Source organism: Carettochelys insculpta, chromosome 2 (assembly GCF_033958435.1).
Source record: "Carettochelys insculpta isolate YL-2023 chromosome 2, ASM3395843v1, whole genome shotgun sequence".
NCBI classification, from domain to species: Eukaryota; Metazoa; Chordata; order Testudines; family Carettochelyidae; genus Carettochelys; species Carettochelys insculpta.
In genome coordinates this window covers 201,703,921-201,721,497 of record NC_134138.1, presented here as the reverse complement: position 1 = coordinate 201,721,497, position 17,577 = coordinate 201,703,921, and positions in this window count along the sequence as shown.

Below are 17,577 nucleotides of genomic sequence, written 5' to 3'. Positions count from 1 at the left end.
ACTGTCACTGAGATGGACAGGCCATCATTGCAGCTACGCAGAGCTTATAAAGAGTCTCTGGTGAGAAGCCACCCTGAGGAGATGGAACCCCCAGAATGTCCTTTGACAAGAAAAAGAAGATTGACCTGGTTTCAACTGACACAGTCCAGTCTCAAAAGTCCTTTAAGGCTGATGCAATAACAACAGGGAATCCCTAGTCACAGTTCATGGATTCCATTTTGGTTTTACAAAAGCATATTCGTAACATATAAAACAATTAACAGTGAGATACACCACAGTGGATGGTGGAACCCTGATGGTTCGATTTAGCGCGGTCTCGCTAAGCACACTAAATTGAATCCCAGAAGATCAACCACCACTGCTTCAATCTTCCAGTAGTGTAGATGTACCCTAACACACACTCCTTGGGCACCATCCAATTTGAAACTTAATTCTGTGGTGCAACTGTCCTCCAGAGTGCTGAAAGTAGTGTTTAGATGTCTGAATTAGCCTAAAAACACATAGTCACAAATAGAACTCTTTATTGACTATACATCAGTGACTATATAATCAGGTGCAGAGCTCTTCCTGTGAGGAGCTGAGCAACCTGAATTACCAGTAAACTCACTGGAAATTCAACAAGAAGTCCTGTGGCACCTTACAGACTAAGATTTTTTAGAGCACAAGCTTTCATAGGCAAAGACCCACTTCATCAGATGCATGGTCTTTGCCCACGAAAGCTTATGCTCCAAAAAATCCATTAGTCTGTAAGATGCCACAGGACTTCTCATTGTTTTTGTGGATACAAACTAACATGGCTACCCCTCTGATACTTGTCACTGGAAACTCAGTATACATGCCACCTTACAGGATCAGACCCCTGAGGGGGAATGTGTCATTAATTTATTCAGGAAGTACCTGAAATAACTTATGCTTACGAAATATATCACAGCTATGTGATTTTGATAAGGCTACATGCATAACTGAGAGAACGGAAACTACTCATTTTGCAGAAGTTTATAGCTGTTCTCATGCACCTTTAGAAGAATACATTTCTGGGTGAAACACTCTCTTTTAGCAGAAGTTGCGGCTAGCTCCTCAAGTGCAGCCTTTGTTCTATCTTTTGAGGTTGTACACGTCTCTGACTAGATTTACTTTTTCGGAGACCCAATCCAGTTCTTCTAATGCATATGTATGAGGCATTTAGTGATGCATTCTTCTTTAGACATAAAAATCCTGTCCTCAGCTGGTGTACATTAGCAGGATTGATTTACCCCAGCTGAGAAACTGGTTAGTTATGATACTTTTTGTAAACTTTCAGATGTTTGATACTCAGATACTCGGTCTACCTATTTGCCCTGTTCAGCTTTTAGGTGCTATCAGCTTCATGAAAATCCCCATCTACTTTACTGAGGTTAGTTTGTAGTAGATCATGCTGCTGTACTCATCTTTTTTCTCCACACTGACTTAATCTAAAGAAGCTGGCAGAAGATGGCAGTGATACTGCCATGGCTGGAAGAAGACAATGTGGATTGGGGTCTCAGTCACGATGAAGTTTAGGCTTGAAAAATATCCAGGTTTTCAGCTTTATTTTTCACCCTTTGACATTTCAATTCCATTTTTTTTAGATGACCAAGTGAAAATCAAAAGTACTCAAAACTGCTGATATTTAGAGATCATTTGTTTTCTTTGTCTAATTTGAAGGTTTAAGTAAAAACAACCACTTGTCTCCCACCCCCACTCCTCACCCGCTGGTACTTTGAGGTGCCTTGGAAATTTCAAACTCCCTTTACTCCTGAGCACTGGCGAGCTGGTACTTTGAAGTTTACACACGAGCTGGCACTTCGAAGTTTAACACTGTGGAGGTGCCGTGGGGGAGAATTAGTTTAATGAAGTGCTGCATATGCAGCACAGCACTTCATTAATAATCTCCTGACACCTTACTTACCATGCTCCCTTCTAAGTAGGGAGCTAGTGTAGACAAGCCCCATATGTTTATGTAAATGTTAAGAGCTATTTTTCAATGTAGAGTTCAGTGTCTAAATCATGACTTATAAACTGTAAATGAAATTTTTACATGGTACACATAACAAAGTGATGGTTATAGCCAGTGTCCTTATTTAACATCACAGGCTTCTCAAATGCTCTACAAATTCTAGATCGTTAACAAAAAGCCAGTTCAGATTTACTGTTTTATTGTTTTCTTTTCCAAAATAGCATACACTTCCAATAGTAACTTTCTAGGCATTTATTATTATTGTTATTTTTATCATTTATTATAACATGAATATAATTCATAAAGTGTGTAAAAAATCAAGCCAGAAATGGTTGCGAAATTAGACCACCAATCCCAGTAATGATTGAACCTGGCAGTACAGGTGATGCTCCTTCATCCAGGGATATTCATAGTCCAGCATGATTTTAGTTAGCCGGATGTCCAGTTAATGTTTGTGTGACCAAGTTTCCTGTGGTCCCATAATGTTTGTTTACATCCAGGTGTCCTGGCTCTCAGTGTTCTGTGATATTATTTAGCTTTAATTTACGCATAGATGTCTTCTAAGAGCCCAGTAAGCATTGGAAGTGTTGGTAATGCTGCTAGACAACATTGACTTCCTGTGGTCTGGTAAATTCTCTCGTTCGGCCCATCATATCCCAAGGCTGCTGAATTAGAGAGGTTCAACCTGTAGGCTAAACAGAGCTCCCTCATCTATGTTTGTATTGTTTCCATCACTTCACACTAACTCTGAAGAAATCCTAGGCTTCAAAACAACACAGAGTGATGATAATACAGATTATTATTTGAAGTACCATATTACTGACATGGACCAGGATTCCACTGAGCAAGGTGCTGCACAAACACTGAATAAGAATACAGTCTCTGCCCCAAAATAATCCTGTAATATGTAACCCTTCTGCCAGAAGAAGTCAGCAGCAAGCAGGGCCAGGTTCAACATCTAGGGGTTCCTTTTCATCCATCTCACATTGAACCGGCTCGAGCCCCCACCCAGTAGCCTGGGAAATTCACACACCCCTGGGTGCTTCGGAGAGGCAATGCTTCACCACTTTCAAGCACAGAGTCTGAGTGTAGAAAAGAAACTTTTAATGAAAGAGGCAGAAAAGTCACAAGGCATAAGCTTGGGAAAATACCACACCCAGGCTACGTCTACACGTGCACCCAACTTCGAAATAGCTTATTTCGATGTTGCGACATCGAAATAGGCTATTTCGATGAATAACGTCTACACGTCCTCCAGGGCTGGCAACGTCGATGTTCAACTTCGACGTTGCTCAGCCCAACATCGAAATAGGCACAGCGAGGGAACGTCTACACGGCAAAGTAGCACACATCGAAATAAGGGAGCCAGGCACAGCTGCAGACAGGGTCACGGGGCGGACTCAACAGCAAGTCGCTCCCTTAAAGGGCCCCTCCCAGACACACTTTCATTAAACAGTGCAAGATACACAGAGCCAACAACTAGTTGCAGACCCTGTATATGCAGCAGGGACCCCCAGCTGCAGCAGCAGCAGCCAGAAGCCCTGGGCTAAGGGCTGCTGCCCACGGTGACCACAGAGCCCCGCAAGGGCTGGAGAGAGAGTATCTCTCAACCCCCCAGCTGATGGCCGCCATGGAGGACCCCGCTATTTCGATGTTGCGGGACGCGGATCGTCTACACGTCCCTACTTCGATGTTGAATGTCGAAGTAGGGCGCTATTCCCATCCGCTCATGGGGTTAGCGACTTCGACGTCTCGCCGCCTAACGTCGATTTCAACTTCGAAATAGCGCCCAACACGTGTAGACGTGACGGGCGCTATTTCGAAGTTACTGCCGCTACTTCGAAGTAGCGTGCACGTGTAGACGCAGCCCCAGAGTTCATAACCAACCCTCAAGTAACTGTCCCAGCTCATATGGATTGAGCAGTGTCCTTTGCCTTTCAGGTTCACCTGTCCAATACTATAAAGAGCCAACCCACACACCCAAACTTTCTCTTTACCTCTCTTCAAATGCCCCACTTACAACTCTGTCCAGTCTGTGCAGGTCCCGACATATCACCCTGATGCATTCCCTCACTGAACCTGAGGCAATGCCACTTTTACGCTTGTCTGGCATTCCACTCACCCCTGACCAGCTGCCCCACCGGCCGGCCGCTGGTCATGCCTGCCACCCGCCCACCGCTTCTCCTGCTGGTTGTCCGCTGCTCAGTCCTACCAGCCACCCTCTGCTGTGATTCAAGGTCTCCAGAGTGTCAGCTACTAGTCATTGCAGCTCATAGTGGCATTCAGCTCTGAGCCTAGCCACAGCATTGCAGTATCCACCAAAGTGGATTCTCACAGAATAACTATAGACCTATCTTTAGGTCTACCTGTGAACAGTGGGTGGCAGAGGGGAGAACTAGTCAAACCAGTCTTACAGCAGTATAACCAAAAGGCTTCCAGCCAGCTGGTTCAACCACTATGCCTCCCCACCCTCTTTCTCCCCACAGAATGCTTAGAGAGAGGGAGCCCTCTGCAATCCATATCTCACACATACTGATGACTATTCTGTACCCCCACAAAAACTTCAAGCATTGGTGAGACTCCACGATTTTTACACTGGGTGATAGTATAAATTGTGACGTTAGAACATGTTGTTTATAATAGACAATATGTCATTGCTTCACCTGCTCCCATCAGGTTTTGTTTACAAGATACGACATATGCACACCTTTGCATTTTCATGCAAATGATCTCTGAAGGACACATTCCCCAAAAACTTCAGCAGTATTGAGCTCCTGCTGGCACATTCCTTATGAATATATAAGAGTAAAATGAGACAACAAGTGACTATAGTATAGATAGAAAAGAGAGCACAAGTAAACAATGAGACAACACTGGTCACTCTGATAGGCAGTTACTGTGCTTAAACTACTTCCTAACTGGTTTTGTGGGCATCACAGCAAAGGAGAGTCTTGATGAGGGAATTGAAGGCAGATGTTTATGGTGAACTCTTCAAATTGCATCTGGTGGCACGGAAGAAAGCATGAAACTATTTGTTTTAAAATTTAACAAGTGAGCAATCAGAGGTAGGCATCCACAGCTCACTAACTAATAAGAGATGATCAGTAGGTGGACTTTGGCCAGGAAAGGGCTTGAAAGTTAATACAAAAAGTTTCTGTTTGATGCATTAAATTACAGGGAGACAGTGGAGGAATGGAGAGAGAGGAAGTAAGGGTCAAAGCAAAGGAAAATGATCATTGTGGTCAGAATGACAGTGATAGGCTACGTCTACACGTGCAGCCAACATCGAAATAGCTTATATCAATGTTGCGACATCGAAATAGTCTATTTCGATGAATAACGTCTACACGTCCTCCAGGGCCGGCAACGTCGATGTTCAACTTCGACGTTGCTCAGCCCAACATCGAAATAGGCGCAGCGAGGGAACGTCTACACGTCAAAGTAGCACACATCGAAATAGGGATGCCAGGCACAGCCGCAGACAGGGTCACAGGGCGGACTCAACAGCCAGCCGCTCCCTTAAAGGGCCCCTCCCAGACACAGTTGCACTAAACAACACAAGATACACAGAGCTGACAACTGGTTGCAGACCCTGTGCCTGCAGCATAGATCCCCAGCTGCCGCAGAAGCAGCCAGAAGCCCTGGGCTAAGGGCTGCTGCCCACGGTGACCATAGAGCCCCGCAGGGGCTGGAGAGAGAGCATCTCTCAACCCCCCAGCTGATGGCCACCATGGAGGACCCAGCAATTTCGACGTTGTGGGACGCGGATCGTCTACACGGTCCCTATTTCGACGTTCAACGTCGAAGTAGGGCGCTATTCCTATCTCCTCATGAGGTTAGCGACTTCGACGTCTCGCCGCCTAACGTCGAAGTTGGTGCTGCTACTTCGAAGTAGCGTGCACGTGTAGACGCAGCTATAGTATCCACAATGATCAGGAATATCAGTGTTTAAGTGCCAAGATAACCCTGGGTATAATTACATAAAAGGACAATGTCACATGTCTGAATATTAACAAGTAGAAGCTAATTTAAAAATACATGTATAAGTAGCAGAATTAAATATTTCAGGCATGCAGCTCCTTGTACATTTTAAAATTTTCACTGTATATCCATGCATGGCTACATATACTTCGGTCCTGTGTTTAATCACCTGACATTTCATCTATTGTAATTTCTATGTGCATGCATGTTGTGAAGGGGAAAGGACAGAGGAGTCAAGGAAAGCAGCTGAACATGTCACAAATCCAATTAACTGTGATGAGGCTTGTAAAGTAGAGTGAATAACCCGGCAATACTGTCTGGAAGCAGCTTTGTGTTTTGAATTGTCTTGGAGAGTGTAGGACACCAACTGGATGAGGCAAAAACACTTCCTGCTACTGGATTGTCTGCACCAAAGACCATAGCACTATTATTTTCAAGTGGCAGTTCTAATCTCTTCACTGGATTTGAGTAGGGGAAAGAGTCTCCTGCACAGAATGCAAAATGTGTGCTAATGTCATTAGCGGATCATTCAGTGAACCAGAAACCACTCTCCAATCCTCATCAGCCACCCAGTAAGACCACAGACTTGAGCAGACCCAAACTTAACCCCTTTCCGACACAGGTTTTCTGGTTGTTGTGGGGACCCAGAACCTATGCAGGCCAGAGCCTTTCCTTTTCCTTCTTGACAGACCCATTTTATTGTTGAGCCAGGTGAAAGGCAAATGAACCCTAACGTGTATTCCTCCGCTGATCTGCTAGTCATGGGATTAGTTGAGATTTAAACATTTGGGGCCAGATTCTGATTTCAGTTACATCAGTGTCCTATCTGGAGTAACTTGACTGATGCAAGTTGATTTGCTCTGGATTTGCACTACGGATCTACCCAGAATCTAGCCCAGGATATTTTTGTTGGGAATTTAATCTATTGATTGCAATGGGGTACACACTGCACTTACTTGGATTACTTAGATCAATTATTTACTGCTTATATTGAACTTGGAAGCTGCAGGCAGTGTTGGATTACCATATGGGCCAACAGTGGTGGTGGGGACTCCTCAGGAGTAATCAGAATTTTAGCCAGGCCAAATTTCTAGGGGCCCAAAACTGTGACCTTTGCCCCAACCCCTGCCCCACCGCTTCCTCAAGACACCCCCCACACCTTTGTCCCTTCCCCAAGGCCCCACACACTTCATTCCATCTCCCCTCTTTCTCCCTCACTTACACTGGGCTGCGGCAGAGGCTTGAGGTGCTGGAGGGACAGGCTCTGGGATGGGGCTGAGGATGAGGGGTTTGTGATGCAGCGCATCTCTGGGTTGGGGGCTGTGAATAGGGCTGGGCCTCTGTGTATTGCCCCCAATGTTCCTCTGTGTCCTCCTAGGCACCCTCAACACTTGTCCCTGCCTCCTAAGGGAGATGGAGGGTTCATGGCTCCCTACCATAGAATCATAGAATCCCAGGGCTGGAAGGGACATCAGGAGATCATCTAGTCCAGCTCCCTGCTTCAAGCAGGATCAACCCCCACTAAGTCATCCCAGCCAGGACCTTGTCAAGCCAGGACATAAAAACCTCGAGGGATGAAGAATCCACCACCTCTCTAGGCAACGCATTCCAATGCTTCACCGCCCTCCTGGTGAAGTAGTTTTTCCTAATATCTAACCTACACCTCTCTCTCTGTTCAACTACAGACCATTGCTCCTTGTTCTGCCATCTGACACCACTGAGAACAGTTTCTCACCCTCCTCTTTAGAGCTCCCCTTCAGGAAGTTGAAGGCTGCTATTAAATCACCCCTAAGTCTTCTCTTCTGTAAACTAAACAAGCCCAAAGCCCTCAGCCTCTCCTCATAGGTCTTGTGCTCCAGCCCCTTAATCATTTTTGTTGGCCTCCACTGAACCTGCTCCAGCACATCCACATCATTTTTATACTGGGGGTCCCAAAACTGGACACAATATTCCAGATGTGGCCTCACCAGTGCCGAATAAAGGGGAACAACTACTTCTCTAGATCTGCTCGAAATGCTCCTCCTAATGCACCCTAATATGCCATTAGCCTTCTTGGCTACAAGGGCACACTGTTTACTCACATCCAGCCTTTTATACACCATATCCCCTCAGTCCCTTTCCGCTGTACTACTGCTGAGCCAGTCAGTCCCTAGTCTATAACAATGCTTGAGATTCCTCCGCCCCAGGTGCAGGACTCTACACTTCTCCTTGTTGAACCGCATCAGATTCTTTTAGCTCAGTCCTCTAATTTATCCAGGTCACTCTAGATTCCCTCTCTACCCTCCAAGGTATCTACCTCTCCCCTCAGCTTTGTGTCATCCGCAAACATGCAGAAGGTGCAATCCAGTCCCTCATCCAGGAAATTAATAAAGACGTTGAAAACCACCGGCCCCAGAACTGAGCCTTGCGGCACTCCACTTGAAACAGACTGCCATCTAGATATTGAGCCATTGACGACTACCCGTTGGGCCCGACCATCAAGCCAGCTTTCTATCCATCTTATAGTCCCAGGATCCAATCCATATTTCCTTAACTTATGGGCAAGAATGTTGTGGGAGACTGTATCAAAAGCTTTGCTGAAGTCAAGGTATATCACATCCACTGACTTACCCATGTCCACAGAGCTTGTTACCTCGTCATAGAAGCTAATCAGATTGGTCAGGCAGGACTTGCCCCTGGTGAATCCAGGTTGGCTACTTTTGATCACTTTCTCCTCTTCCAAGTGCTCCAAAATAGATTCCTTGGGGATCCCCTCCATTGTTTTCCCAGGGATTGAGGTAAGGCTGACCAGTCTATAATTCCCTGAATTGTCCTTCTTTTCTTTTTTAAAGATGGGCACTACGTTTGCCTTTTTCCCATCATCTGGGATCTCTCCCGATCTTCAAGAGTCTTTAATGACATCTGCCAATTCCCTCAGGACCCTGGGGTGCATTAAATCCAGACCCACGGATTTGTGTACATCTAGTTTTTCTAGATAGCTCACAACTTGTTCCTTCCCCACAGATGGCTGCCCTCCACCTTCCCATACTGCATCATCTAGGACCATCATGGGGAAGTTGACTTTGTCTGTGAAGACTGAGGCAAAAAAAATAAATTGAGTACTTCAGCTTTTCCTACATCATCTGTCACTAGGTTACCTCTCTCATCCAGTAATGGCCCCACACCTTCTCTGATAACCCATTTATTGTTCACATGCCTGTAGAAACCCTTCTTGTTACTCTTCACTTCCTTTGCCAGATGCAGTTCCAACTGCACTTTCACTTTCCTGATTACTCTCTGGCATTCTCCAGCAATCTGTTTATACCCCTCCTTAGTCAACTGTCCACGTTTCCATTTCTTGTATGCATCCTTTCTGAGTTTAAGTAGACTAAGGATTTCGCTGTTAAGCCAAGCTGGTTGCCTACCATGTTTGCATTTCTTACTATGCAGTGGGATGGTTTGTTCCTGTGCCTTCAGTAAGACTTCTTTAAAATATTGCCAGTTCTCTTGAATTCTTTTTCCCTTCATATTCATTTCCTAAGGGATCCTGCTCATCAGTTCTCTCAGGGAGTTGAAGTCTGCTCTTTTGAAATCAAGGATCTGTATGTTACTGCTCACTCTTCTTCCTTTTGTCCGGATCCTGAAATCTGCGATCTCATGTTTGCTGCAGCCTAGGTTTCCACCCACTTCTATTTCTCCTACTAGTTCTTCCCTGTTTGTGAGCAGCACGTCAAGTTGTGCACAGCCCCTGGTCAGTTCCTTCAGCACTTGTATCAAGAAGTTATCCCCAGCATTCTCCAAAAACTTACTGGATAGTATCAAAACAAATAAGCAGTCAAATAGCTCTTTAAAGACTAACAAAATAATTTATTAGGTGAGCTTTCGTGGGACAGACCCACTTCTTCAGACCATAACCATACCAGAACAGACTCAATATTTGAGGCACACAGAACCAAAAGCTTTTGGTTTTCCTCTACTGGGAATCTGACAGAACTCAGAGAAATACAAAGATAATTCCATGTATTAGCAACTCGGTAAATAAACCCAACATGCTACTTTAAAAAAACAAAACAAAACAAAACACTGCAGTGCTCTTGGCTGGAGAAATAATATTTTATTACTAAAGCCTTCTATCCTGGATGAAGCCAGAGCTACAAACAATAGATTTCATCATATTAGGAAACAGGCATGTCAAACCTACGTCAAAAAAGAACAACAAAATATGTAATCATAAAGTGCCACATCCTAAGATCCTGAAACCCTCTTGAGTAAGGACCTTATGATTTAGCACAAAGAATGAGGGGGGTCAGTAACTGTGGATTCCCTGAAGGCTCTCACATCAGCAGCAAAAAATTTGGATGTCACTCATGTGATCTGCAAATGTGTATTATAAGAACACCAGGCATTGAATTTTACAGAGGATCAGTCTGTTAGTAAAAAAGAAAATAAACAAAGAGTCTTCTATCTGAAAAACAACAAAAAACTTCATTGGACTATTCAAATGCCTTCTAGCAAAGTGCATGACTGCTACGAAATACACCCAGCCTTATGTTAGGTTTGGTCTAGGAAAAATGCTTCAAAATTACTGAAATGTCATTAAAAACTTCACAAAAGTGCTTGAAATAAAACAATATTTTTAAGATTTTCTTTCCCATATGGAGGAGCAAAATCTCTTTTGAGAACCCTTTGAGAACACAGACTCATTTTTGGCTATGGTAACACAGAAAAAGCTAGGTAACAGTACAAATGTAGTACAGCTAGGTAGCCGTACAAATGTAAGATAGCTTGAACCTCTCTTGTCTGGCACCCTCGGGACCAGACTGGTGCCAGATGAGAGAATTTGTGGGTTGGGAGATCAATATTTTCTAGCACATTACCTACATTTCTACTGGTTATTGGACTCTTAGAAGACATTTTGGGGTAAATTACAGCTAAACAACAGCACAGAACACTGACAGCCAGGACTGGTGGCTGTAAACGAACTTTATGGGACCACAGGAAACTTGGCCACACCCGTAAGTGGTCGGCCAGATAACTAAAATCATGCTGGACTCCATAGTTTGCCAGATGAGAGAGTTCCAGATTACAGAGGTTCAACCTGTAGCCCTTGTTAGTTTACTGGTCTATCAGTAAAATGCTTGCAAATATTATAACAGGTAAAGGGTGAACACTGATTGGGTGGAAGGGGTAAGAGACAGACAAATTCATTTATATCTTTGGAGAAAACACTTCTAGAAATGCTCAGGACTGCGCCCTCTTTTTTGTGTGTGTTTTTGAATATTAGCAAAATGTGTAGATCATCATGAGCACTACCACAAACAAATAAAATTATATTTTGTAAATTCTCCACTTTTTCCTATATTTATTTACTATTCACATTAGAAGTGTTGTTAATATAATTATTCACTAAACACTAGCTTCACAACAGTTTCAAATGTTTAATTTTTACTTCCCACACAGAATGAAACAGGTAAATTCATTTAAAAGAATCAAGAAGGAACATTCTCAAGGACCAATGTGGCAGAATGCAAAAGTACTGTGCAGATTCATAAAATAATAATAAACTTTTCATGCAAGCATGCCAGTGCTTTGAATCTACCAGTTACTAGGGGACATTTCATTTGATTGCATCAAATATTTCAACAAGTAAAGGACCAGATCTTTTAGCTCTTACTCACATGGACCTTGAACTTAATGGAAGTTTTGCCTCATTGAGGATTTGTCCCTAACATACCTATGCTGAAATGCTCCTCTGTGCAAAGTACCAGTCAAATCTTTCTTAACTCCTATTTTAAACACTTAAATGGGACTTTAGTGGAACAAAGACTGTGGTAGCCCTTTGCACAGGGGATCATTTAATACATTCTGCACTGAATGCATGTTGTCAGCAAGACATGAGAAGTGATTCTTCCTCTCTACTCTGCACAGATTAGGCCTCAGCTAGAGTACTGTGTTCAGTTCTGGGCCCCTCATTTTAGGAAAGATGTGGACAAACTGAAAAAGGTCTAGAGCAGAGCGACTAAAGGTCTAAAAAATACAACCTATGAGAGAAGATTAAAAGAATCGGGTTTGTTTAGTTTGGAAAAGAGAAGGCTGAGAGGGGACATGACAGCAACTTTCAACTACCTATAAGTGTATTACAAGGAGAAGGGAGAAAAATTATTTTCTTTTGCCTCTGAAAATAGGACAAGAAGCAATAGGCTTAAATTGCAGCAAGGGAGGTTTACATTGGGCATTAGGAAAAATTTCCTGTCACAGTGGTTAATTACTGGAATAAGTTGCATACTGTGGTTGTAGAATCTCCACCATTGGAGACATTAAAGAACAGGTTAGATAAATATCTAACACGGATGGTATAGATGGTGCTTGGTCCTATGTGAGGGCAGGGGACGGGACTTGATGACCTCGAGGTCCTTTCCAGTTCTAAGGTTCTATGATTCTGTGATTCTATTGTATAAATATGAATATTCTAGTTTTACTTCCCCAAATACTGTGAGGTTCAACAGCACTGACACTGGAGACTGCTTCTGGCCAACACCAAAACTGAGAAGCTGCAAATGTGGCATAAAGCAATTTCTGTTTCGCACCCTAAGTGAGTTCTGCACAAAACAGAATTCACCTGCTCCCAAGAACTGGACTAATTACAAGGAGGATAATACTGGATATTTCAGGAGAGGAAAATGAGACAAACATAATGAACTAGTGTATTAAAAAGTAGAATAAAGAAGCAGGTGAGGGGAGAGGAAGAGTTATACAGTATTTTGAAGGCAAGTACAAAGGTTGGGAAGAAGGATTGTTACTTCTTTTCAGGAATTACCACCACAAAAGTTTTATTCAGGAAGTTCCAGCATTAATAATCCACTGATTTCCTGTTCCATTGTTGTTGTTTTATTTATCAACGGTGGTGATCCCTGAGCTTGTCCCTCAGCGGTTGTCTCTTGTCTTCAGTCACAGTTGCAGTCGGTTGCTGTTCTGTTGCTCTTCTGTTCTGGCGCCTGTGGAAGGAAGCAAAGTTGTGGGGGGAGAGAAAGAGAGATGTGTCCCCTGCTGAGTCCGTCCTCGGTGGGTGACCAGGCAAAGGTTATTAGGGGGAAAGACTGCAGACCATCAAAGAGGGCCCTAGGAGTGATCCCTGACTGTGTCCCTCATCAAAGTCTCAGTCGTCTTCTGGAGTCCCACGTGGTCTCGCACCTGTGGAGAGACACAGCCTGTGGGGTGTAAATGGTAAAGAGTCCCTGTCCGTGTCTCTCCTGGGTGGGCAGACCACTCAGACCTCTCTAGTTAAAGGTCATGGTCCTTATCTGTGGAGGAGGAGGGTCTGTGGATGGTAAGCAGGCTGTAATATGTGTTGTTGGGGAAACAGGTTGCTTACTTTTCCTGGTACTGATGATGGCCCATGATATGCTCCGGGTAAATGTCCCTAGACCACCTGATGGCATCAGATACCATCAGCCAACAGACAAGGCAGCCAAAACAGTGGCCAATGCTGCAGGCATCTAGTACTGCCTCACTGTGGGGGTCCCAAGCACCTAGGACCCCCACCAGTGGGATGCAGATCTTGACAGTGTAGCCCCAGGATCGAAGAGTGTCAACCCGGGGGGTGTACTTCTCAATCTTTTTTTCCCAGGCCACTCGGAAGGGTGCTCTGGTTCTCGAAGGGGACAGTGATGCCCACTATGGTGATATTTTTACTCACTCATCGGTGATGAGGATGTCTGACCTGAGCAGGCTGTTGGCACCGTGGATGGGCGAGTTCACAGTGATGGTGCTCAGTTCCTTTCGCAGGGCAGCAACGAGGCGGTCCTGGATGGCGTTGCAGTGGAGCTGCCAGTCCCTGGAGTGGATCTGGCAACTGCACAGGACATGAGGCAGGGTCTACTTGATGTAACTGCATCTCCTGCATCTCTTGTCTCGGTCACCATATCAGATGGCACCTCTGACTGGGATGCAGTTCAGGTGGGTGCAGTGGATGAAGTGCCAGTCAGTGAAGCAACTGAAGGTGCCAGCGTGAAGGAAGTGATTACTGGCATCCCACTTGCTGGTTACCTCAAACACCTTGTCCTTGTGGACCCTCTCCAGAATGGTCCTGGCTGGGGGGGTGACGATGGGGTGGCCTGTGCTGGTGATGCGGGGGACCAGCACACACAGCTCCTGCCCCTCCTCACTCCAAACCCAGCGCCATTTGATACTGTTCCCCGTGTGGCATTGTGGGCATGGGACCAGAGCGAAGACAGTTTCCTCCAGTCTTTCCTGAACTCACCCTCAAAAGAACTGCTCAGGTAGGTGGCGAGGTCCTGAGTGGAGAGGGCCCTGGTGATCCGCTTCCACATGGCATTCTCTATGATGTTATGCACTCTAGCATTGGGGCAGGTCAGGAGGTGAAAGGCACGTGTAATGATGTCCATGTCGCACAGGTCCCCTATGTGTGACACATTGGTGCCTCCTTGCCAGTTTGAGATATAGGTGATGTCCTTGCTGTCCTCTGGTGCGGGAGTAGAATCCAGGATGTGATTTATTAGAATGTACATATAAGGAACAGTCTGATACACTTCCTGAAACACCATTTGTAGGAAAAATAAAAGTAATTTTTCAGCTACCTAAATATGTGATAGAAGCAAGAAGGGTAATGTATAGTGTTCCATTAAGCATGATGGAGGATAAAATTAAAAGGGGTGCAGAGGAGCGTGGAGAAGGAGGAAAATACCGGAGTAGGACAATAGCTACTGGTACAACAATGCACAGTTCAGGGCAGGAAAGATAATGTAAGGGAAATTTATAACATTTATGATGAAAGTGATAAATTACCCTTTACAGACAGGGTAGAAGAAAAAGAATAAAATTTACAACAAAGGCATCAAAAAAGTATGTGCATATAGGCAGTTTCACAAAAGTCTGAATTCATGCATTTTTAAATGAAGACAATAATGCAGTTTAAACAACATGGTTTTAACAGTTATTTGCTTGAACACATATTGTTTACCAACACTTTGTCAGGAGTTAAAGAAAAATGTTTTTGAAATGGAAAACCTGACATAGTATACAAGAAATATGATTCGTTAAAAAACTTGTGTTAAAACTTTCAGGGTAAGACATAATCAGATCAGATAGAATAACAAAAGGAGGAGGGATCTGTATATTAACAAAGGAAGATCTTAGTTATGTTGAAATAGATATACTGAAGTGAAGTTTTGAGTACGACTTTGTTGAGATTCCTCTGAATAATATCACCTTTATAGGAACCTATTATTGTTTACAACCTACATAAAAATGCTAGATAATCTAGAATTAGATGACTTAGTTAATGGTAACAAAGCAAAACAATAGTTATGTAGCACTTTAAAGAGTAACAAAATGATTTATTAGGTGATTAGGTTTTGTGAGACAGACCCACTTCGTCCCACGAAAGCTCATCTCCTAATAAATTGCTCTGTTAGTCTCTAAAGTGCTACATGACTGCTGTTTTCTTTTGTTAGAATACAGACTAACATGGCTACCTCTCTGTTATTAGTTAATGGTGTCAAAGTAAATATATAATTGGTGGAGACCTTAATAACCAAATAAATGATGGAGAAGCAGGAAAATTGATTATAATGGCTAATACTTGGAACAGTTCCTTTTCTTGCATAATATGGTATTTCTCAATACAGTAGTCCCTCAAGTTACATGAGGGTTGTGTTCCCACACAACCCTCATGTAACTTGAATTTCACATAAGTTGGGGGGTGGCTTTTCTCCCCAGCGGAATGCACATTCTGCAGCTGGGGAAGCAGTAGGAGCACTCAGAACTCTTTCTGAAAGATAAGTCTTGTAGTTGGACGGGGGGCAGTTGGGGAGGTTTAACCCTGAAGGTGGGTTCTTGCTGTGGGAGTAGAGGCAGGGGGGTTAAGCCAGAGGTGGGCTAGGGCTGCAGGGGTGGAGTTGAGCCAGAGCCACAGGTGGGCAGGGAGTGAGCCAGAGCTGGGCTGCAGGGGGTTTGAACTGGGGCAGGGGGTTTCAACCAGAGCTGCACATGGGGTTGAACTGGAGATGCGGGCGGAGGGGGTTGGGCAGTTGAACTGGAGCTGCAGGGGGCAGGGTTGAACCTGAGCTGTGCATGGGGGTTTGAACCAGGGCAGGGGAGTTGAGCTGGAGCCATGCATGTGGATGAAAAAGACGAGTGGTGGTGGTTGGGGACTCCCTCCGAAGAGGGACGGAGGCATCCATCTGCCGCCTGGACCTAGAATCATGGCAAGTTTGCTGCTTGCCTGGAGCTAGAATTTGGGATATTACAGAGTCGCTGCCAAAAATTCTTCAACCTGTAGACTATTATCCCTTCCTACTTCTTCATGTAGGAACCAATGATACAGCCAAGAACAACTTTGATGAGATCACGGCAGACTACATAACCCTCGGGAGAAAGATCAAGGAATACGGAGCACAGGTGGTCTTCTCATCTATCCTCCCTGTGGAAGGAAGGGGTCCGCAGAGGGATCGTTGAATCACAGAGGTAAATGCATGGTTGCATAGGTGGCGTAGCAGGGAAGGATTTGGTTTCTTTGACCATGAGATTCTGTTTTGTGAACAGGGATTGCTGAGAAGAGACAGGATCCACCTCACTAAAACAGGAAAGAGCATCTTTGCGGGCAGGCTTGCAAACCTAGTGAGGAGGGCTTTAAACTAGGTTTGTCGGGAGACGGTGACACAAGCCCGGAGGTAAGTGGGGAAGGAGGAGGCAACACTCAAGTGGGTTTCCTGGGTGAAGAGGAGAAAGTGGGCCAATTGGGCCCTTCTCTAAGATGCTTGTACACTAATGCCAGAAGCCTGGGGAACAAACAGGAAGAATTAGAGGCCCTGGCACAGTCACACAAGTATGAGGTGGCTGGAATAACGGAGACTTGGTGGGATAATTTGCATAACTGGAGCACGGTCATGGAAGGTTATAAATTGTTTAGGAAGGACAGACAGGGGAGAAAAGGAGGAGGAGTTGCACTCTGTGTGAGGTACCGGTATGATTGCTCAGAGCTCCAGTATGAGGAAGGAGAAAATCCAGTTAAGTGTCTTTGGGTTAAGCTTAGAGGTGGAAGTAACAGAGGTGATGTTGTAGTTGGTGTCTGTTATAAACCACCAGATCAGGGAGAGGAGATAGATGAGGCTTTCTTCAGGCAGCTTAGTGAAGCTTCCAAATCACACGCCCTGGTTCTCATGGGAGACTTTAATCATCCGGACATTTGTTAGGAGACCAATACAGCAGCACACAGACAATCCAGGAAGTTTTTGGAGAATGTTGGGGATAACTTCTTGGTACAAGTTCTGAAGGAACCAACCAGGGGCCATGCGCAACTTGACCTGCTGCTCACAAACAGGGAAGAACTAGTAGAAGAAATAGAAGTGGGAGGGAACCTGGGCTGCAGCGACTGTGGGATCGTAGATTTCAGGATCCGGACGAAAGGAAGAAGGGTGAGCAGTAACATACAGACCCTTGATTTCAGAAGAGAAGACTTTGACTCTCTAAGAGACCAGATGAGCAGGATCTCTTGGGAAACAAAGATGAAGGAGAAAAGAGTTGAAGAGAACTGGAAGTATTTTAAAGAAGTCTTACTGAAGGCACAGGAACAAACAATCCCGCTGCGTAGTAAGAAATACAAACATGGTAGGCAACCAGCT